Source organism: Poecilia mexicana, unplaced genomic scaffold (genome assembly GCF_051168715.1).
Source record: "Poecilia mexicana isolate PSO_F unplaced genomic scaffold, ASM5116871v1 scaffold_18, whole genome shotgun sequence".
NCBI classification, from domain to species: Eukaryota; Metazoa; Chordata; class Actinopteri; order Cyprinodontiformes; family Poeciliidae; genus Poecilia; species Poecilia mexicana.
In genome coordinates, this window is record NW_028263387.1 from 1331291 (window position 1) to 1355638 (window position 24348).

The 24348-nt window shown below is 37.9% G+C and overlaps 2 long non-coding RNA genes across 2 annotated transcripts; one reads left to right on the top strand and one right to left on the bottom strand.

Annotated features, from left to right (window-relative positions):
• The first annotated feature begins 12756 nt into the window (after positions 1–12756).
• Positions 12757–14776, top strand: LOC148153845 (uncharacterized). The gene is made up of 3 exons (XR_015766177.1): positions 12757–12873; positions 13506–13557; positions 14380–14776. It is a non-coding gene; the product is annotated as an uncharacterized LOC148153845 (long non-coding RNA).
• A 2508-nt stretch (positions 14777–17284) lies between these two features.
• Positions 17285–20117, bottom strand: LOC148153846 (uncharacterized). Its single transcript, XR_015766064.1, has 6 exons — positions 19861–20117; positions 19659–19752; positions 19267–19572; positions 19001–19171; positions 18704–18860; positions 17285–18610 (listed from the first exon to the last, which is right to left on the bottom strand). It is a non-coding gene; the product is annotated as an uncharacterized LOC148153846 (long non-coding RNA).
• Between the last annotated feature and the right edge of the window lie 4231 nt (positions 20118–24348).

The window sequence follows — 24348 nt, forward strand, 5'->3', positions numbered from 1 at the left end:
GTCAGGTTTCCAGGGTTAATATTAATTTCTCAATTATTAATAAGCCTCTCATGAACACAGAGGTGGTTAAGTAGCTCATTTAAACTCCTGTTCTGCTAGTCAATCGGTCTTTGAGTCGCCTTATTTTTTTTATTAACGGAACCAAATCGCACTGAATTCTGCAGTAGCTTGTTGAAACAATAATTAGAGATTATTAATTTTAACACGTTTTGTTGATTTTTTAAAATTATTACTCTCTAATGAAGCTACAAATGTTTAGGATCTTAGTGAATATTTTGATAAGTGCGTCAAAAAAGGAAGTGGTCTCAGCGTCCTAGCGGTGTTCAGTTTGTCACCTACTGCCGAGATTGACTCAAAACCTTCCTGCGATCACGATCGACGTATTCAGCACCCATGCTCTAGAAGTGTGGGTGTTGGTGTGACGGTCATCTCTAGAGTTCAATACTCCAGAGTTCATGATTTAACTATAGAGCTCTATCCACCTTATTCCTACGCCCCATGATGCTTTGCATGAATTATGGGCGTGACTTCCACCGCAAGCGGGAACTGCCATTTGTTTACATGCTACCCTAACCGGCTTTCGTCAGAGCTTGTAGGCTATAAAATATGTGAGAACACCAACTATCAAAGCTTAAATGTGACCATATTGGGGGTTGAATAAGACTGACATGACACTGTCATAAACACCTGTTATGAACATGAATAAGCCTTCATGAATATTTATGACTGTTGTCATAAAGCGTCATTCGGTAAATTATGACACTTTTAATACAAAGTTGACATTATTCAAAATGTCTTTGTTATGACAACTTGACATTAACTAGGAAGTCATTACTGATATAAATTTGTTATAAAAGTATTATTGATTGCACTTTAAAAATTAGGTAACTTTATGTTATTAAAGGTAAAGTTTAAACAGTAATGATTTCCTGGTTAATGTCAAGTTGTCATAAAGACATTTTGAATAATGTCAACCTTGTATTAAGTGTCATAATTTACCGAATGACGCTTTATGACAACAGTCATAAATATTCATGAAGACTTATTGATGTTCATGACAGGTGTCATGTCATGTTTATGAAAGTGTCACGACAGTCTTATTCAACCCCCTTCAAATAAAGTGTTACCCAATATGGTTTTACCGCAACCTATAGCTATTGCTGGGAGGGATGGCAATATGAAGAAATGGCCGCATTTCTTCAAGACGCATAAGCATATGCAGCATATGCAGCTACCCCCACTACTATATGTAGCTACCCGCACTAGCATATGTAGCTACCCGCACTAGCATATGTAGCTACACGCACTAGCATATGTAGCTACCCCCACTACATATGCTACCCGCAGTAGCATATGTAGCTACCCGCACTAGCATATGTAGCTACACGCACTAGCATATGTAGCTACATGCACTAGCATATGCAGCTACCTCCACTACCATATGTAGCTACACGCACTAGCATATGTAGCTACACACACTAGCATATGTAGCTACATGCACTAGCATATGCAGTTACCCCCACTACCATATGTAGCTACCCGCACTAGCATATGTAGCTACCCGCACTAGCATATGTAGCTACCCGCACTAGCATATGTAGCTACCCGCACTAGCATATGTAGCTACACGCACTAGCATATGTAGCTACTTCACTGACTCAGTTGCTTCGGATGCATATGTGGGTTAACTTGCGCTTGCTGCAGCCACAAACTAAATGTGGTCTCATTATTAGAGTATTAGAGCTCAGGTAACAACAGTTACCTGAGCTCCACAAGGGCATCTTACGACACTTTCCAGTGGCAAGTAGCTCTCAATAATAGGTTAATGTGTGATTCGGTTCAGTTCTAGTTCAGTGGGGAGATTCAGCTGTTGCGCTAGATCTGGAGCGCAGCAGCTGTGGTCATTTCTCTGCTGATTTGCAGTGACACTCAGCAACGGAGAACCTCAAGGTTCTGGTTCTGATGGATTAAATAAATCCATATATTTTATTTTGTCTTATAAATAACATCTCTAGGCCCAATCATAATGATAAATACTCAGATCATGAACTTTATTATTGTTTTAAATTCAAACGAAAAATAAAATTCACATCACACCAAGCTAATATTGTTGTAGTCCTGGTGTTTCATACAACTCAGATCTATGACAGATCTCAGATCTCTGCTTTTTCTTTATTAATGTCAGTTCTTCAGAGGAACGAGCTGCTAGCAGCGTTGCTAATTCACGGTCATTCGGTTGTAAAACTTAACGATCTTGTTCCTGTCGCTCCCCGTGATTAAACTCACAATTACGATAATCTGTACTGAACAGCTCTCAGCTTTTACTAAATATTGTATTATAACCGAAAAGAGAGATGTAACTTCTATCATGAATATAGACTAGCAAAAAATCCTACAAATTACAGTGAAATACTGCTACTTCCAGTGGGCGCCGGAAGTAAGACCCATAATTGTTTCCCCAGTAAGCCCCTCAGGAATAAAGTGAATAGAGTTCATGATTTAATCATGAACTCTGACTGTTATGCGCAATAACCAATATTAGTATCATATAGTGGTATCAACCCCTACTGAATACACAAGTCTGATGATGTCTACTGTTTTCTGATTAAAAGTGAGTCCACATGTTGGTTTTTAACTTTCTATTAGAGTAAATAACTTTCTATTCTAGAAATGAAAAAACATTCATGTGGGATCATTTCTTTACTGCAAAAATTTTTAATAGGGTGTCCTAATTCATTCATGAAAATGTATAATCCCTGAGTGACCCAGTGCATGACATGACAAACTGGTCCAAGTTGGGGCGTGTGTAGAATCAATGGGGTATATGCCACGGACTTCCGTTTTAGCACTTCCGCATTTTTTTTCCACATAGCCTGCTTCCGGTGCACAGGTCACTCTGTGTTAGAGATGGAGTTTTTCACTTGGTCCTTGCTGGATTTGCCCACAGTAACCATTAACCATTTTAAAAACAAAAAGCAGCAGGAGGATGTAACTTCATAACCTCATTTTCTAAGCAGAATCTCAGAGGGAAAAAAAGAGAAATTACTTTGTCTAACGCAAGAACAGCTAAGTGGAAAAATTCACTCTAACGTGGATAATAATTATGAAACAGCAAAGGTAGATAATCATATATTCGGGATTCGGGAAAGACGTGATTTGCACCATTTGTTCTGTGGGTTTTTTATGTGGGTCAGTGCCACTTAAACGGCTGTAAAGCGAAGGTTTTGGACCTTAATCTGACTGACTTCTTGTGTGGTTTGGAGCATTGCTGCTCTCTGCTGTTTTTAAATTACCGTGCTCGGTATCGCTCTGACTGCATGTTAAATGTATTTTATATAATTGTCACATAAACAAAAACTAAGGAGTTGCCTAACAATAATTTCATACTCCGTATAACACAAACGCACATCAACACACATATTGACTTACCTTGTTCCGAATCGCTGCCTCTGTTCTCAGCCTGTTCCCGTTGCAGTGGATTTCCTCCGGCATTATTTTCCTCCAACAAATTATTCCACTAAACGAACCACGTACAACTCCCTTTATATCCCCCATCTTCCCATTTCTGATACTGGATCTTCAATATCCTCAAGCTTTGAAATAGCAGGCAGCTACAAACCGCGTGTTAGCTGTAGTGGCTAAGTTTTGGCTACAGTCCGCTGTCGCCTTGATATCAGTTGGAAAATGAAAAAACTAAGCACTGGATGGTACCGACTAATTACTGGACACAACGGCACACCACAAAACTCGATTGTTGTACCAGTAGCTCGCAGATATTTTAAGTTTTGCGTCTTTTTCATGGTACAGATCTTGCAGCTTCGGCCAAGAACAATAGGAGCAAGCAGGACCTGGAATGTGGAATAAATTCAAACGGAAATACGTCACCACCTCTCGTGGCATATACCCTATTAGCACCTAAACTTATGTATTCTTCAGATAATTCTGCAACATTGAGGCAGTGCAGTTTGTTAGAAACTATAATTTTCTGATGACCTGTTGAAGAGCCAAACATTTGATCTAGCAGGGTCTTCATGTGCTTGTTCCTCTGTGACAGTTCTCATGCTCAGCATCTGCTTGGAAACACTTGAGTTTGCGGAAAGACTGCATCAAAGCTGTGCAGACACAGAGCCAGGTCTTAAGAAACAGAGGAAGGGGGAGAGAGAGGAGGGGTGACTCACAAAGAACATTCAGTACCAAAGCCTGTGGAGGAAGGAACTGAGCTGCAGATAACAAAGAGAAAGGGGAGAAGTTCCACAGAAGATTGTAGAAAACTGCTTTCTATCTGAATAAACCCTGTGGTGTGAAGCTGGCATGTGTCAACAGGCCAAACAGGATAGAAATAGCTAAACTTACTCAGAACATGCAGGCCTTTTGTTGCACTCGTGGCCCAGATTCTATGTTTACTGATGGTGCAGGTTGCACAATAACATGAAGCAGTCAATTTTTACCTCTAGAAAAAGAAATAATATATCAAAGACTGACTAAAGTATTTGTACCTCCAGCACTTTTAACATTTTGTCCCATTATAAACACCAACCTTAAAGCGGCAGTATGTAACTTTTTTTGAAGCCATATTACTTTCATATTTGTGTCCTGAAAGTAGAATATGAGAGAGGTAATCTGTGAAAAAATTCAAGTCTCTCTGTCTCTTCCCTGAGCCTCAAATAGCATTTAGAAAAATACTCCACTACCAAATCACAACAACCAAGGAGGAGTATCTTTTATTCCCTTAAAAATTGGTTTGTTTCTCTTCCATTAGCATAACAACAGCAACACACAGCTAGCTTGAGCAACACGTGCACATGTGCGCTGTGTGGCAGTGAGCTGCGCACACAGCGCACAGCTCACTGCACTGTGTGCAGACCAAAGACACTCCTCCTGGCTCTGATTGGTTGTTTTGTTTTGGGAGAGAGTATTTTTCTAAATGCTATTAGGGGCTAAGGAAAGAGGCAGGGAAACTCGATTTTTTCATAGATTATCTCTCTCATATTCTACTTTAAAAATAATGAGATTTTTAACAAATATGAAAATAATATGTCTTCAAGAAAATTACATTTTGCAGCTTTAACTACCCTGTTTCACTTCTTTGACAGCATGACAGGCATTGGTAAAAAATACAAGAGAAACCAAACAGCAGCAGCACCTACTGTATATATTTTTCTCCTGAAGTTAGCGTCTTTATGGCCTCCTCTTGACACTCATTAGTGAGACAGTTGGAAACAAATAAACAGAATATACAAGTGTTTGAAGATGATTGTTACCTTTAATATGATGGTGCAGGGTCATGGGATATGGTTATAAATGTTGGCAGAATCAGTACTAACAGAAATGAATTGATTATCATAACATTGTCAAAGGGTTGAAGTTATTGTCTGATGATGGTATTGACCTTCCTCTGCATGTGTGTGTGTTTCCTGGATGACTCGTCCTTCTTCTTGCTGCTGCTCTGCTGCAGCCTGTAGGTTTTCCTGGCTTGAACTCTCTCCTTCTCCAGAACCTCTGTATCGTCCAGAATTTCCAGGCCTGGGATCTGACTGATTATGTAAAGTCTGAGGGGGAAACACCACAGGTACAATCACAATCCAGTCAACATGGACAAGATGTTTAGCTGCCAATGCATCTTTTATGAGGTGGGAAGATGGGAAATGGTGTAAAATTACATTGGAAGACGATTCAGGACTTCAGGGTAGGTGTTACTGTAGCCCTGCTGAAATTTATAATAATGTGAGACTCGTGGGAGTCCAGCTACTGTGATTCTCCTTTGAAGAATAATCCACAGAAAATAAATGAGCTCTTTCTCAGTGTCGAACATTTAATTTTTTTCTTCACTACCCCATCAGCTGTTCTCGAACTCAGCTGACCGGTGTTCTGTCGTCATCGAACGTTAGCGCTCTCTCCCCCATCCAGGGAGCCTTTCACAATAAAACATTTTACATTTCATAACTCCAATTTTCACGCTTACACTACTTCCCCCTTACAAAAAAAGAAGTGTCCCCGCTTCAAAACATAGCAAATAAAATGGGGTGATTTAGTACAAGACAACAGCCATTTTCATAAACTAGAATTATAGAATTATACTTTTACAGGAATGAACTGTTAACACAGGAAACAAGGAAGAGAAAAATAAATAAATAAATTACAATGCAACTTCAAAAACCATTCTGAACAGGGCATCAGAGTAACCAAAAGTCATAACTTAACAGTGAAGGAGGGGGAAAAAATAAAGTAAAATAACTCTTCAGAAGTCAGGGCTATACCTGTCTGGAGGACGAATGGGACGTCTGTACCTAGTTTGTTGCTTCACTGGGGTAGGAACTGCACTGTCTGGTGGGCCTGCTACTACAGTTGGAATATTGCCCTCACTTTGGCCTCTAGATTGAGTAATATGTGCCATGTCAGGTGTTGCCATACTACTATACTCAAATGTCCAAGGCCTAGAGCCTGAGAGGGCAGTTAGAGTGGGGGGCCCAGACATGGTGGAGCATCTGTCACAGATGACCTGGGTACAGGGGACCTATACGGCTTCAGACGGTAGTGAACAACTTTGGGTTTAGCTCTGGGGTCAAGTTGATCTAACACCTCATAGTCAACACCCATGTCGGCCTCAAAATCCAGCCGTTTTAAAACTTTGAAAGGACCAGTCCATCTAGGAGCCAACTTATGTCTAGATAACGAGGGGATGTCAACCCACACTAGATCCCCAGGATCATAAGCTTCATGTCTCACCTGCCTGTCATAATAGTGCTTCTGTTGTATGGCTGTAGCAGCCATATTAGCAGCTGCAGTGTCAAAAGCAGAACACAGTTTGTTTAGGAGACTAGTAGCATACTCATTAGATGCACATGTAGGTGTTTGCTCATTGTTAGTGGGAGCACTAAGGAAAAGATCAGCGGGTAAACGAGCCTCCCTACCATGAACCAAAAAGAATGGGGTGAAATTTGTAGTGGAGTGTACACAAGTGTTGTATGCAAACTCAACCTGTTTCATGTGTTCATCCCACTCACCCCCTTTTGAGTAAAGGTACTTGGCTAACTGGTCTTTTATTGATCTGTTAGCCCGTTCCACCATTCCATTTGACATTGAATGATATGGAGATGTCCTTGTTTTGTGTACACCCATACTCAAACACAGACATTTAATAAGGTCTGAGTCAAACTGGCGTCCTTGGTCAGTGTGTAGGCTGTGGGAAACACCATGGCGACAAATGTAGTCCTCAAACAAACACTTGGCTACAGTAACGGCTTTCTGATCAGGAAGTGCATACAGGTTAATGTACTTCGTGAAATAGTCCATTACAACAAGCATGTATCTGTTTCCATAAGTAGTGAGGGGCAATTCAGTGAAATCCATCGCTATTTTTTCAAATGGTTTTGAGACATGTTTCAAAGGGGCCTGCTGATGGGGCGTTGGCGGCCGCCGTGCTTCACACACCACACATTCTAAACACCACTCAGTTATATCCCGAGACATGTAAGGCCAGTAGCACCTAGCTTGAGCACACTGTAAAGTCTTTGCTGCATCAAAATGTCCAGCAAGAGAATGACCATGTAGTGCCCTGAACACTTCTTTTTGCAGACCACTTGGAACAACAATCTGCACAACAGGATCGCCAGGGTGATGCCGAACCTGCCGACAGAGAAGAGAGTCACTAACAATTAGTTTTGGAAACTCCCTCCAAAAGTGTCTATGCTCTGCAGAGCACTTCTTTATCTTTGCAAAGGGAGGCCTATTATTTGTAAGGACCCATTCCAGAGCAGTTTTTAACACAGGATCGTTGTTCTGGGCCTGTCTAAGATAGTCAGTGTCTCTGTTCAGGAAAGAGAGGTCAATAGGGTGATCTTGAGCCACCTGGTGGACCGATGCAGTAAAATCCACAGAATTTGCAATCACTGTTGGAACAAGAGGAGAGTTTGAGGGATTTGAAACAGCAGAGCAGTCAACTGCAGGGGATGGTCGGCGTGACATTGAATCAGCATTTGGATGTTTGTGTCCTTGTCTGTGTTCAACAACCCAGTCATATGGATCTATTTCAAGGGCCCACCTGGCTCTACGTCCAGTTGGGTCACAGTCCAAAGCCATTTTCCTTAGACTAAGAAGAGGTTTCTCAGGGCCGTGCAGAGACCATTTAAAGGGCAGGTGCTCAAAAAAAAAGGGCACATCTTACCACATTCTAGGACAGAATATTAACAAAGTCACACAGCTTTCAGAGTTTAATAAACAATGATAAATTACAAAATTGTGAAATATACAATCAAAGCTAAGGTAAATCTCTATACAGAGCATACAACTATGCATATGTAAGATATTTGATTAGTAATTTCTTTCTGCAGGTCTATTTTGTTATAGGAAAGTATTGCAATATTCAAACCCGCAATTCAGCAAGATATGTAAATCAGAGCTGGAGGTTTAGTTCTGATTTACATATTTTGTCTTTACAGAATTACACTATTAAAATTATAAACAAGGGCACAAAGCAACCTTTTGGTGTACTGTAATCTATAAAAAAAGAGCTGCCTGTTTGCTGCAGTGGAGATGAAGATGGTCCATTCAGGAAAGCAGAGCTGCATCAAACTTTAAGGTGGAACTGCAGAAAAAAAGAAAAAAACAAAAGCAAAAATTGAATTGTTAATGCATGTCACTATGGGAAAAGCCTACTGAGTTTTGATTAAAACTTTTTAAACATTTAAATCACACATTTGTCTCATGAAGGGAATTTTTTTGCAAAACAAACTTATTTGTGCATGTCAGAAATCTTTTCTTGATATTCTAAGTTTTTGTTTCACTCAAAGTTTTGCTTGTGATTAGGGCTGAAACGATTCCTCGAATGATTCGAGTACCTCGATTACTAAAATTCCTCGAGGAAAATTTACCTGCCTCGAAGCTTCGTTAATTTATGTTTTATTAGTTAGCGCACCGTGTTCCGGCCGGGACTTCATTTGCGTTGCGCGGAGCTCTCACTTCCGCCTCTGAGTTGTTGACAAAAGCTAAGTCTCAGCGGCATAAAGTCCAATCTTCAAGATTGGCCCGTGGGGATTTTATTGATTGATGATAATGCCCGACTTTTTATCGTTTTTGGGGAACCAATAAGCATCCTTAAAATGACTGGGGGAATGCCTGGAGTACGGCAGCATTTCTCCTCCGGGGCTGCTGGTTGAAAGCGAACGGCGGGAAGAGCGCTGAGGTGAGCGGATAGACTGAACAGGGCGGGCGGCTGAGTAGCTGATGCTTACCGTGTAAATGTAGCTTTACCGACGAACCGCACAATAAATTTCATATCCCGGTCTGAAGAAACGGGTGGCGGAGCGCATCGTACATGGCTGGTAGATGAGTTTCTGAGTGTGACCAGTGAAGGTGTCGTAAATATCCCGTATTGCTTCCCCCCGTGTTCGTCCCCGGTCTAACGGTTCGTCAGTCCGCTGGTCTATTTCCTCCCCTCCACCCCATCTTACGTTCGTTCATTCGCCCTCTCCTCCCACTCCAGGCGGCATTTCCCGTATTTTCAAACCCAAAGCGTGACAGGTTAGGTGGTTAAGGTGAGTTTAATTAATCTATTAAACTCACTGAAGATGAATACATAAACTAAAAGCTGGATTGTAGACATTTTTTATAAGCATATTTGTGAGCCTGCCTCTTTGTTATTAAATTCAATATAATTTCAGATTTTTCTATAACTTTTCTTCTGGTTAACTTAGAAAGTGAGCTATTATTGTTACAGGTTAGTTTTCTAAACTACAAAAAAGCAACTGTTAGGGATGCTCAAATATGGAAAATTGGACTGATATTGATATCCGATAGTAACACCGGTATTATGCCAGATTTACCAATATTTCATTTTATAATTTTTTTTATCCGATTACTCGATTAATCGTAAGAATAATCGATAGATTACTCGATTACTAAAATATTCGTTTACAACAGCCCTACTTGTGATTCTCACATGACGTCATGGGCAAGACCCAAAATAGCAACAAAAGATTTCTGATGTGTGCAAATAAAAGTTTATGTTAGGCAAATAACTTCTTAAGTTCACAAGACAAAAATTAGTTATTTAATTAAAAAAAGTTTTTTAAACAAAATAATTTGTTTTTAAAAAAGGAATCATTACAATTACAAAAGTTTTGATTACAATTTTATTTTACTTAACTGAGGTTAGTTCATTTTTTCCCATTGAATAATTGGGGAAAAAATTAACTACATACTCTGCGAACCCTAAACTTAAAGTCTGGGTTGAGTTTTTTCCCCTTCATTAATGACACACATTATATCTATCATGGTAATTCAGGGTGAGTTATTTTTAATTCTAAATGAATATCCTTGTTGGACTTTTATTTAAGTGCTATTTTCTTTCAAGACACATTTACCTAACGCCAGAATAAATGCAATGTACATTATGCAGCAAAGGAAATTAGAAGATCAGACATATATCCATTATGGAGATGATAAGTTTTGGACGGGCGATGTGCCTCATACACAGGGAAGAAGCTTTTCAGTTATCTAGCTTTGCTAGCAAAGTCGTAGCTAGCAGCTAGCTAATAGCACAACAACAGCACCCTAATGTTTGTATGATAAAAATACTGAATCGATAGATAAGAACAGTTTTTCCTCACCTGGCTCAGTGGTTCTTCAGAGAAAAGCAGACGCAGAGGCCTGTCAGTGTCTGTTGGTGTTTCATTACCTCTCTGCTTAAACCGCGACTCCGTGCTGAAGCAGAAACGATACTTTCAACGTTTTCCGTCATCTGACAAGTAGCAAGTCTACTCCACTTTATTCACCAAAAACGTTATATATATATATATATATATATATATATATATATATATATATATATATATAAGTCACCAAAAACTGTTCTGTAATCTGGAACGTTCGCTATGCTGAGCTCCAGTTAGCCGCCTTATCTCACTGCGCGAGAGGCAACTGCGTCATGCGTCACGGGCAAAAGGTCAAAGGTAACAAGGTGACCGGAAGGCTTATTATGTTGTACAAAAAAATAAAAATAAAATAAAATAATTTTAGTACATGTTATTATGTGTCAGAAGAGGGCTTTGAAAAATAATAATACCAAAAAAAAAAAAAAAAAAAAAAATTGACCAAAAGGGCACTTTGGTGCAAGGAGCAAAAAGGGCAGGTGCTCAAGCACCCCCAGCCCCCCCTCTGCACGTGCCTGAGGTTTGTGGTCAGTGATGATCCGAAAGCGGTGTCCAGTTATATATTGGCGAAAATGCCTAATAGACCAGACAATAGACCATAGCTCTCTGTCATAGGTGGACCAACATTTTTCTCTTTTAGTGAGGACATGACTACCATAGGTAATGACATTTTCCATATTCATGTCATTTGTCTGCGATAGTACACAACCAATGGCCACATTTGAAGCATCTGTAAAAAGCAGAAATTCATGTGAAAAGTCTGGATAAGAGAGAATGGGAGCGCTGCTTAGAGCATGTCGCAACGCATCAAAGGCACTCCGTTCAGTTTCTGTCCAACAAAATAGTTTCCCTTTTTGGGTGAGTGCATGAAGTGGCTGAGACAGCTTGGGATATTGCAACACATTCTCACTCCCAACTCGTCACATATTGACGCTTGGGCAGGTACCCTTGGCGTCAATATGTGACGCGAAGGGTTCTCTCATTGAATGCTGTACCGTTCCCTAAGCGTCCGATACTGACGACTTAGGAACGAATAAGATGACGTGTCTATTCTATTTTTTTTAAAACCTTTATTTACAATTTATGTGCTAGTTTGAACAGGATATTAAGAATATTTACTACAAATTCGGTATTTAAAAATAACTCCGTAAAATATAAAACCGGAGGAGTTTTGTTGTGCTTGTTGTTAGCTTGATTTAAAAGCCTTAAAAAAAATAAAAATAAAAAAATAAAAAAACTATTTTTGAGTATGATATCAATGATTTACACCAAATAAATTTAAGAAAAATTAAGATGTGTTTTCGTTTGTGATTGCATGCAAACTGTTCTGTAAACCTTTTAATATGTTCGATTGAAATAAAAATAAGGACGGATCCCACAAAAACCCAAGAAGAAGAATAAGCTGACGTCATCATATGCGACTCTTACACTCCGGTGAGTAGAAATCTGCATCTGTCAAAATGTTTTTGTACTCTAAAACCAAAAATAACTCCAAAGTGTTACGTTATAAAATTACTGATGGTTTTTTTAGGACTTAATGGCAGTAGGACTGTGATGCGAATGGTTGAAGACACGTTTGTAACATTTTTTTTGCCGGAAAATATACGGTGGACGCTAGCTAAATTAGCCTGTTGGAGGCTAATTGTTCCTGTACACTGTACCTGTGCTTAATACGTTTAATTAGCCGTGATAAAGTCACATAATAATGTTTATAGTCATGCTTGTTGTTGCCACTTTGTAATATTGGAGGGTTGCTCAAAACATCAGTGCCCCTAGGCTGTGATGATCTTTAAAGTTCTGAACCCTGTCTGAATACACTGATTGCAGCTATAGGTCATTTACTTGAATTAAAAATGAACTTGCGTCAGTACAGGCACATTTCTTTTCTCCTGTCTGTTATTTATTGCTGTTGCAAGCCAGATGAAGAGAAGTAAAGAGCTGAGAACCTGATCTTTGAACAGACAGAGACCATAGCTGAGGAGCATCCAATGATGATACCAGAGAACCAGGAAGAGACTGTGATAGTGCTTGATTTGGTTCCTGTTTCTCATCCTGTTGTCCCATCCTCTCAGTCTTTTCAGAAGAAGAAAAGACCCAGAAACATCTCTCCAACTGCCTCTCCTCCCGCTCCGTCATCTCTCCTTCCCCCACCCCCGCCCGTAGATCAGCCACATCTGCATTCATGTCACCTGCTGACCATGCCGTCTCCTTAAGTCAGGGTGGCGTAAGTTTTGTTTTCTTTACATTCATCCATTTTCTTACACCCTTGTCCCTATTGTGGTCGGGAGTGTTGCTAGGGTACACCCAGGACAGGTTGCCAGTCTGTCGCAGGGCAACACAGAAACAGACAGAACACACAACCATGCACACACACACACTCACACCTAGGGAGAATTTAGAGAAACCAATTAACCTGACAGTCATGTTTCTGGACTGTGGGAGGAAGCCGGAGAACCCGGAAAGAACCCACCATGCAGAGGGAGAACATGCAAACTCCATGCAGAAAGACCTCAGGCCGAGAATCGAACCCAGAAGAAAACTGAACTCGCGACTTCAGGAGTCCAGCCCTAAAATGTCAAAATTCTCACAGAAACAGAAAAACTATATAGACTGTTTATAAGCAAAGACAACTTGTTTTGGGCCTAGTTTCCATTTATGTGGCCAGTGTAAAGTGGTTAAAGTTAATGTTAAACTAATTTGAGAAAATGTGTAAATCCATGTAAAGAAGAGTAAAGTTTAGAAGGATTATAAAATATGACAGTCACCACACTAGTTTTCAGTTTTCAAGTGTACACGCTTTGACTTCATTTCTTCTTTTGTTTTTAAAATTGTTTTTTTCCTTTTCTTGTTATTTAGGTTGGTGGAAATGTAGTACCCAAAATCAATCCCTGGGCGTAGAACTAATGCGGTAAGTCTAAAAGTTTAACTGATCCACCCTGTGACAGTACATCCCCACCCCAGTCATACATGCCAAGATACACTGAGAGACATTGCCACGTGTGGAGATGAGTAGATGGGGGGAGGGGTGATAAGGGAGGCAGTGGTCTGCAAAAAATAAGCACAGTTGTTTACTTATAAACTTTGTGGCTTTAATTACTGACCTACCAGACTCCTTTTCTGTCTTTATATTTGTCTTTATTTTTTTATGAGGACAAAAACGGGCATTACAACAGGAATCAGTAACACTTATAGCACATAAGTCACAACATCTTTGGGTGAAACAAATTCATACAAAAAGTCAGCATTTGCACAGAAACAGAAATATAGAGATAGAACTCCAAATACCGAAATTAGGCCGCTTATCAGCAAAGGAATGCTGATTTTGATGTTTGGACTTTTTAAAGGTGATTCAACACTTATTATTTAACACTGTGCCTTTTATAATTAATATAAGCCACACATTTAATCTGAAACTGTCACTTTTTTTCTGTTTTGATTTTTAGACTTTTCTAAGAAACTCAAGCACTACGAGAGATTTTCATTGTTTGTGTAGTGGTAAAAATGACTGCAGTCAGTTTATCATTTAACACTTAATAAGTCAAGATAATATTGTATATTTAGGACAAAACAAGATGTAAGTACTAGCTGGCATTTGGGTGGATGTAGGCATAGAAAATACTTTGGCTACATCACCCCCTCTTAAAGTCAGGTATACATCTTAGAAAGAGAGATTTGTGAACCTTATAGCACAAAAAATCCACATCCTTATTTTGTTGTTGTTCTTTTCTAGCGGAAAAATCTGGGATGATACCTGGGAACCTGCAAGTAAATCCTCTCATGTTGCTGTCCACCAAGTGCCACGTCCTTCAGACAGCGAACAAGTCCTTCCATGATGTTACTTTTTCTTTTTTGTATTACAAAGTATTAATTTATTTTCTTTGTTTTTACTGCAGTTTGACCATTTTACGAAGTTCTCTGTGTAATATTGTTTTCGGCCATTCACTGAAATGAATGTTATGGTTGTAATATATGTAAGCTTATGTTGGGCTGTTTACTGACACATTTTTGTCAAGTTCTGTTAAAGACTAAGTGAGGCTGATTGAGTCACTGCATCAGGCAGGTATTGTGCCTGTATTAAGTCTTGAAATTTAGAACAGAATTGTTTGTAGATTTTGTTCAGTAAATATGACTAACTTTAAACATGGTATTGTACACACTTCTTTTTGAGTGTTTATAATGTTGATGTGGATGTACAAAGTAAAGTCTATAAAAATACATAACAAAATAAGCACAACTTGATGTCAATATAACTAATTGGAAGTGTTTTTTTTAACTCAAAAAGCTATTATTTTAATATCTTTTTTGTGTCATGGATTTTGTGAATCAAGACTGTATTTGTAAAATGTTATAATAAAATTGCTTTCAAATGCAGTACTTATTTTTAAACACAGCAACTTTAAGTGAAGTTATTGATGAAGAGCATGATAAAAATACATTGCAATGTCCAGATCAACTGACTGTATTAGAACAATATATTTTAATAAACCTATGTCACAAATGCCATACACAATTTTGAAGAACACACAAAATATACATTTGCATTTATATATATATATCAGGACAGGTATATCTATATATAGATATATCTATTTATATAGATATATCTATATATAGATATATCTATTTATATAGATATATCTATATATAGATATATCTGTAGATATATATCAGGACAGGTATATCTATATATAGATATATCTATTTATATAGATATATCTATATATAGATATATCTAGATATATATCAGGACAGGTATATCTATATATAGATATATCTATTTATATAGATATATCTATATATAGATATATGTATTTATATAGATATATCTATATATAGATATATCTGTAGATATATATCAGGACAGGTATATCTATATATAGATATATCTATTTATATAGATATATCTATATATAGATATATCTATTTATATAGATATATCTATATATAGATATATCTATTTATATAGATATATCTATATATAGATATATCTGTAGATATATATCAGGACAGGTATATCTATATATAGATATATCTATTTATATAGATATATCTATATATAGATATATCTATTTATATAGATATATATCAGGACAGGTATATCTATATATAGATATATCTATTTATATAGATATATCTATATATAAATATATCTAGATATATATCAGGACAGGTATATCTATATATAGATATATCTATGTATAGATATATCTATATAGATATATAAATGCAAATGTATATTTTGTGTGTTTAAAATTGTGTATGGCATTTGTGACAGATAGATAGATAGACTTTTTATAAGCATCCCAGCTCCGCATAGTTGGTTCTAGAAATTCTTGTACGGCTGATCGGCGGGAATCTGAAATGGAACGCAGCCATCGTACGGCAGACTGATTAAGAGAAGAAAGGAACACTATCAGCACGTTGTGGGAGGTGGGGGGTAATAAGGTTTTCAATAAGATGACAACCGTATTTGTCTGTAGCCAAATAAGATCAAGGTCAACGATACACTCAGAAATGTTACTTCAAAATGTAGTGAAACTGTTCGTTTGATTACAGAAAGAGTCATGATGGGATTTATAAAGACTTTTTGCCTGACAAGCTGGTCGTCATTGTAGGCTGGTCAAGTTTGCCCTGTGTGTTGTCTGTAAGGCATGACGCAAGGTTAAACTGTGTAACAGATTCGTTTCCTACACACTTGTAGAATTGTGTGAAGCTATTTGTTATGTGTTTTATTCAGCGTGATCAGTATTTACACATAAAAATGTTTTATGGAGAAGTATTTTGAATAGCATTTTTACCTGTCTAAGGTTAATTATTTAAGTTAAAGTTTGCAGCTTATTTTGTGTATGAAAGGAAACCCAGATTGAAACCCAGAAACATTACAGTTTAGTAAATTAATATTGAATCAGTTTGACTCTACTGTAATTTAAACTACATTAGTATAGTAATCTAAATTATGTTTGATTGACATAGTGCTTTTCTCCTAGAGAAACACTATGTTAAACTGTATAAAAACAATCTAAGGTTAGATTGGGGTTAGGGTTAACCCTAACTCCATCACTAATCTCAAATTGAGTGGTAGAGATGGCTTAATCTTCCAATGCTTTATGAAAGTAATGGTTCAAAGATGCATTTTCTCTAGAATTGAGCTCTGTAGCCCGACTCTAAATCTGTTCTAGTGGAAAAAGAATGATCTGCCTGAGGCCTCAGGCCTCTGTGGTTCATTTCATCATTTCATAAGCTTGCAGAGAAAAGGCATAAAGAGAATGTAAGTTAAGTTGTGTCCATCTAATTATTGTAGTTGAAATAGAGGTCTACCCCTTTTGGTTTGTAAATGCATCCAAATACCAAGTTAATGTTAAGATTATTTCACTAAGTTGGGACGCTCTGTTTTAAAAAAGAAGTTAGGTCCAAATCTGAAGCATTTCAACTAAATGACACCGACAGCAAATTCTACCAAACCTTAGTCGGCTTCCTTTTTCACCTGTCAACTGTTGAACCTAGACACGCATAAATAACACTAGGTCTACAGGTCCTTCTCAAAAAATTTGCATATTGTGATAAAGTTCATAATTTTCCATAATGTAATGATAAAAATTAAACTGTCATATATTTTAGATTCATTGCACACCAACTGAAATATTTCAGGTCTTTTATTGTTTTAATACTGATAATTTTGGCATACAGCTCATGAAAATCCCTGTCTCAAAAAATTTGCATATTTCATCCAACCAATAAAAGAAATGTGTTTTAATACCAAAAAAGTCAACCTTCAAATAATCGTGTTCAGTTATGCACTCAATACTTGGTCAGGAATCCTTTTGCAGCCTTCAATGCAGTGTGGCATGGAGGCAATCAACCTGTGGGACTGCTGAGGTGTTATGGAGCCCAGGATGCTCCGATAGCGGCTTTAAGCTCATCCAGAGTTTTGGGTCTTGCGTCTCTCAACTTTCTCTTCACAATATCCCACAGATTCTCTCTGGGGTTCAGGTCAGGAGAGTTGGCAGTTGACAAGTACTGAAATTTTATTTAACTTATTTCTTTTTAATAAAGACATTGACAGACAAACTGAACCGCATTCAATTGACCATGGATAAGAAACTGTTCCACCAGTACACACTTTGTGTATTCTTTGGATTAAGAAATAAGTCAGAGCTGCACATATTAATAAAAAAAGAAAAGAAAAGTAGAAGATCCAAAAAGATGTCTTGGTTATGTTAGATAGTGCAGAATCACTGGGACTGCTTAACGTAGCATTGTAGCCATTTAACTGCTCAACATAAGCACAAGTGTTATTATTCCACTTGAAGTAAAAATAGTAAAACTATTAAATTAACTACAATTTCTCTTATTACCTAGAAAATACACTAGATGTGCAGAAACATAAGTGAAAAAGAAACACACTGTGGAAGTAATTACAGCTCTAGTAAGCCCTTTTAGAAAATACAAAGGCACAAACAAATTAACTATTTTAAAAAAAGAATCAACAAGATAAAACACTGCCCATTTGGAAACATGAAAGCACAAGAACAAATTGTAAGGTGTCTCTTTGTGACTTATGAGCAAACTATATATATATGACTATTATCAGTCACTACTGAAGTCGTCGTCAAAGGTAACGCTCTCTGCTCCTGACAAAGTCTGTAGATCGGGGTGTCCAAAGTTGGTCCTAGTGGCCCGGCATCCTGCATGTCTTATTCTCTCCCTGGTGGTAGAAACAACCTTTTCGGCTTGTCAATGTTCTTCTTAGGCCATCTAACGAGCCATCATTTGATGCAGGTGTGTTAAACCAGGGAGAGAACTAAAATATGCAGGATGCCGGGCCACTAGGACCCACTTTGGGCTCCCCAGCTGTAGATAATACTCTGTTGCCTGCAGCTTCATCTGTTGGTGCTGCAGCTCTCTGAGGATGATGCTCTGGAGACCTCTTGGACCTTCGTCAGTTAGGTCACAGGACAAACCTTTAAAGTTGAACATAAATAAAAATCCAAAATTTAGATGCTTTTACTTTCGGTATGATTATGCGTTACTTAAAAACATACTTTTAAATTTACCTCCCGATAACAGGTGGGAAACTCCTTTAGAGTGTCTTCATAGGATGACAGAGATTTCCAACGATGGTCCATCAACAAAGATCCTCTTTTCCTCTTCCAGTCTCTTTACCATCATGATGTCATCGATTGCCCTTGTTCTTGTGTGAAGACTGAGAGTCTGAAATGCATTTATGAAAAGGACAAATCAACTCATTAAAAGTTTAAATTTGTAAGTTGAGGTCAACTCTTGGAGTATCTAGTCATATTATCTGTCAGGTATGATGACAGTATAAAACATATTAGTGGATGTTTACTTACCACTGTGTGATTGTTGCCATGGTAATGTTGTGTCACCGGACAGGATCTCTTCCAAAGACAGAACTTCTGTGTCTGTATCAGTCTTCAAGTGACCAACATCTTCTAAAGCTAAGATGTTTTCTCCTTTCTGATCTAACGATGAGCCTTGGCACAAGCTTTGTCCATCTGTATCTGCACAAACATACACAAACAACATCAACTGTGTCAAAGATGTTTATGCAGTATGTACCAGCAAGGTTATACAATGCCTGGTCAGTGTTCCTTACCTTACATTCATGGGCTTTGCCATGGAAAATTGAGAGAAATGGCTTCATTTTAAGCAGGTGTTGGAGCTTATGAGAGCTTTTTGTTAGTTTTCAAAATATGGCCAGTACTTGCATGTTACATCCATGGAAAAAAGTCATTGTCTGTTGGCCAGCCTTTGATGAAAGAACAAAGCTTATGCAAATATCTCATACTATCTCGAAGAGCACTAAGCAGCACTCCATGTCTACACACCGCTAGCTCCAAGCCTCCTCACCCAGTTTGCTGCTGGATCTGTGAGAGATCTCCCTGGCTGCCCACCACAAAATCTAGAATGCATACAATTCAGTCAGGCAAGCTGTTATTACAGGCTAAAAGGTTACTGTTATTATACATTTACAATCTGCAGTCTTACATTTTTGGTTGATTAGTGTATACAGTCCACAAATGTTCCTATGTTTTCATCCTTGGCAATAAAAAGGTCCTGAAATATAGCCTGTTCCTCCAATCTGAAAAACAAAGCAATAAAATACACTTCATGAGGTGTTATAGTCCAAAGGTAGTGAACATCACTAACATATACAAAGAATTGTTATATTTCACACATTTTACAATACCTTGCTGCATTCTTTAAATGGTAATACTTGCAATTTCCATCCACTGAAACTGAAAGCACATCTGGGGTACAAGCTTGACACTTGAAGGGATCCTTCCATAACATCTTATCCAACTCATATATTATGGCTTCCCGCTCAAAAATCATTTCAGGAAGCTCTCAGCCAAGATCTTAACTATGATTTAAAATGAGAGATAAAAAAAGAAAACATAAAATAGGACATAGGTGTCCAAATACCAGGCATCAAGAATAGGTTAGGTGTCTTTCAAGTTTTAGGTGTTTCTCTGGGACAAAACATCTCACTCAATTAATGTTGATGTTACCAGGACTTCATATGATCTGAATGCAGAATGAATGAGGTGGCACCTCAGCCATTTGATTCAAGTGTGTTTAACCAGTTACACCAAAATGTTGAATAGCATAACCACTCAAGAATAGAGTCAGACGGCCCTTCTGGGATATGTACGTCAAAGTACTCACACAGCCAAAGTTGACAGTTATTTAAGATCTACGGGCGGGGTGAGGGGGGGGGGACGGAGAGATGAGGGAGGGGGGACGGAGAGATGAGGGAGTGGGAGGAGAGGCAGTTGGAGAGATGCTTCTGGGTCTTTTCTTCTTCTGAAAAGACTGAGAGGATGGGACAACAGGATGAGAAACAGGAACCAAATCAAGCACTATCACAGTCTCTTCCTGGTTCTCTGGTATCATCATTGGATGCTCCTCAGCTATGGTCTCTGTCTGTTCAAAGATCAGGTTCTCAGCTCTTTACTTCTCTTCATCTGGCTTGCAACAGCAATAAATAACAGACAGGAGAAAAGAAATGTGCCTGTACTGACGCAAGTTCATTTTTAATTCAAGTAAATGACCTATAGCTGCAATCAGTGTATTCAGACAGGGTTCAGAACTTTAAAGATCATCACAGCCTAGGGGCACTGATGTTTTGAGCAACCCTCCAATATTACAAAGTGGCAACAACAAGCATGACTATAAACATTATTATGTGACTTTATCACGGCTAATTAAACGTATTAAGCACAGGTACAGTGTACAGGAACAATTAGCCTCCAACAGGCTAATTTAGCTAGCGTCCACCGTATATTTTCCGGCAAAAAAAATGTTACAAACGTGTCTTCAACCATTCGCATCACAGTCCTACTGCCATTAAGTCCTAAAAAAACCATCAGTAATTTTATAACGTAACACTTTGGAGTTATTTTTGGTTTTAGAGTACAAAAACATTTTGACAGATGCAGATTTCTACTCACCGGAGTGTAAGAGTCGCATATGATGACGTCAGCTTATTCTTCTTCTTGGGTTTTTGTGGGATCCGTCCTTATTTTTATTTCAATCGAACATATTAAAAGGTTTACAGAACAGTTTGCATGCAATCACAAACGAAAACACATCTTAATTTTTCTTAAATTTATTTGGTGTAAATCATTGATATCATACTCAAAAATAGTTTTTTTATTTTTTTATTTTTATTTTTTTTAAGGCTTTTAAATCAAGCTAACAACAAGCACAACAAAACTCCTCCGGTTTTATATTTTACGGAGTTATTTTTAAATACCGAATTTGTAGTAAATATTCTTAATATCCTGTTCAAACTAGCACATAAATTGTAAATAAAGGTTTTAAAAAAAATAGAATAGACACGTCATCTTATTCGTTCCTAAGTCGTCAGTATCGGACGCTTAGGGAACGGTACAGCATTCAATGAGAGAACCCTTCGCGTCACATATTGACGCCAAGGGGGTAACCTTGGCGTCAATATGTGACGCCGAGGGTACCTGCCCAAGCGTCAATATGTGACGAGTTGGGAGTGAGAATGTGTTGGATATTGATAGATAAGCCGTCTGTAGTATGAGCACAAACCTAAAAAGGCTCTCACTTCTGTGGGGCTGTTTGGGGTGGGCCACTGCTTTACTTTTTCAACATTTTTGGAATCGGGCCTAAGGCCTCCAGCCAAGGGCGTAGGAACGAGTCTGTCATTGGGGGGGACGCATATCGGAAACCTGGCGGATCAGTAAATAGCTTGAGCAGAATTGTCAAACAATTATGCCATCCAGGGCCGTGCAGAGGCCACTAAAGGGGCAGGTGCTCAAAAAAAGGGCACATCTAACCGCATTCTAGGACAGAATATTAACAAAGCCACAAAGCTTTCAGAGTTTAATAAACAATGATAATTTACAAAATTGTGAGATATACAATCAAAGCTAAGGAAAATCTCTATATAGAGTATACAGCTATGCATATGTAAGATATTTTATTAGTAATTTCTTTCTGCAGGTCTATTTTGTTATAAGAAAGTATTGCCATATTCAAACCCGCAATTTAGCAGGACATGTAAATCAGAGCTAGACCACCAGACATATTTTGTCTTTACAGAATTACACTATTAAAAATGTAAACAACAAATAATTTTAGTACGTTATTATGTGTCAGAAGAGGGCTTATAAAATAATACCAAAAAAAAAAAAAAAAAAAAAAGTTTGACCAAAAGGGCACTTGGGGGCAAGGAGCAAAAGGGGCAGGTGCTCAAGCCCCCCCAGTCCCTCCCTCTCCACGTGCCTGATGCCATCAACACATCAGTAACGCGTTACTCTAATCTGACCCTTGTTTCAGTAACAAGTATTCTAACATGTTACTATTTACAATCCAATAATCAGATTAAAGTTATGCATAGCATAATGACCGTCATTCCAGGATGAACACTCACTTTAGCATTTGCCTCACAACTAGCAAGCTACATACTCTGGTAGCACAGACAGGCTACCAGATTCTGATATATTTTATTGGTCAAAAGACATTTGATTATTGGTCAAAATGCATTGATATAAATTGACTGGTAATTGAACAGGTTCTACTTATTTCTAAAACCAAAGTAGAAAACAGCTCATAAAATAGGACTCGGCAGTTTTAAACTCAATACAGCAATTTGACCAACAAAAATAAAATCTAAACAAGTTTTGTTCTTCTTAAACATCTCTCTACATCAGTGCAACAGTTTGATCTACAAAATAAATAAAAATTATACTTTTCACGTCTAACAGACACCTTAGCTCCTCACTGTTAACTCAGTCTCACTTTCCAGCCCTGCATTCAGTAACTTACCAAAGATCCATGAAAAACACTGAGGCAAAAAGACTAAATGTTTTTTTTCTCCTGTCATTTTCAGCCGCAAACATTTAACTAAAATATCTACGGATATGTGTTTCTGTCTCTGCCTCCCTCTGACTCTCTGCAGCCTGATGTTCCTGCATGAATTCATGGATTTACAACAGACACTACAGTAATGTACAGTGTCAGAATGTGAACTAAATATAAAAAGTATGTTTTTATCATACAGAATGAGAATTTAAACAACTTAATTTTCAGATGTATACATTATTATACATCTCAAATCTATTTACTGTGTAACAAAAATTTTCACAAATTTATTTTTAAACCTCTCCTCAAGCACTTTTTTATTGTCTCCTGTAATTAATATATTTTTTAATATAATTAATTAATATAATTAATTAATATAATTTTATATCTTTACACTGAAACTCCACCTGGCTCTCCTATGTCTTCCCTGACCTGCTCCTCTCATAATAAAATAGTTTAGCTCATTTAAAAATTAAAAACAGTTAATACATATTTCAGTAAACTAAATTAAGATCTCACCAGAGCTGCTTCACCTTTCTTCAACATCATTCTAGCACTGCTGTTCTCCTAAATATCTAAATAATATAATATAATATAATATAATATAATATAATATATAAATACATGTTAAGTGGTCGAGTATGATCAGATGTTGCTCACTTTAAATAATAAAAAGGCTCATTTTGCTGCTGTTTCAGTCTCATTCTAAATCATTGTGACTAGACTAGCTAACTTTTAAACAAAGTTAGCAGTAAAATTTTGGACATGTGACTATTCCAGAATTAAAACGGCTTAACCTAAAAGATTTAGTTCTATATATGAAAGTAAACTGACAACAAGATGTTATAAACGAAATATTCATAGCAAAATTCCTGACAGACAGTTTACCTCCTTCAAACGGAGTTTCTCTGCTGCTCCCTTTACTGAGCCGTTCAGAGGGGGGAGGGGCAGGAAGCGCTCTGCTGAATGCGCTGTTGTGCGCCTTCAAAATAAAAGCACGCGTGTGGAAGATTTTAAAATTCTTCGCAACAGCGGTGAAATTATTGGGGGGGACGAATGTGGCTCTCTCCAATATTGGGGGGGACATGTCCCCCCCGTCCCCCCCGCTTCCTACGCCTATGCCTCCAGCAGATACAACATGCCCAAGAAAAACTACTTCTTTTTGCACAAAGTGGCATTTGGAGCGTTTCAGTTTCAGATTGGCTGCTCTGAAGCGGTCAAAGACTTCTCTTAGGTGTTCCAAACGAGTAGAGAAGTTAGCACTCTATACAATTACATCGTCAAGGTAAACAAGGCAGGTTTTCGATGACAGACCTTGTAAAACCAATTGCATCAGATA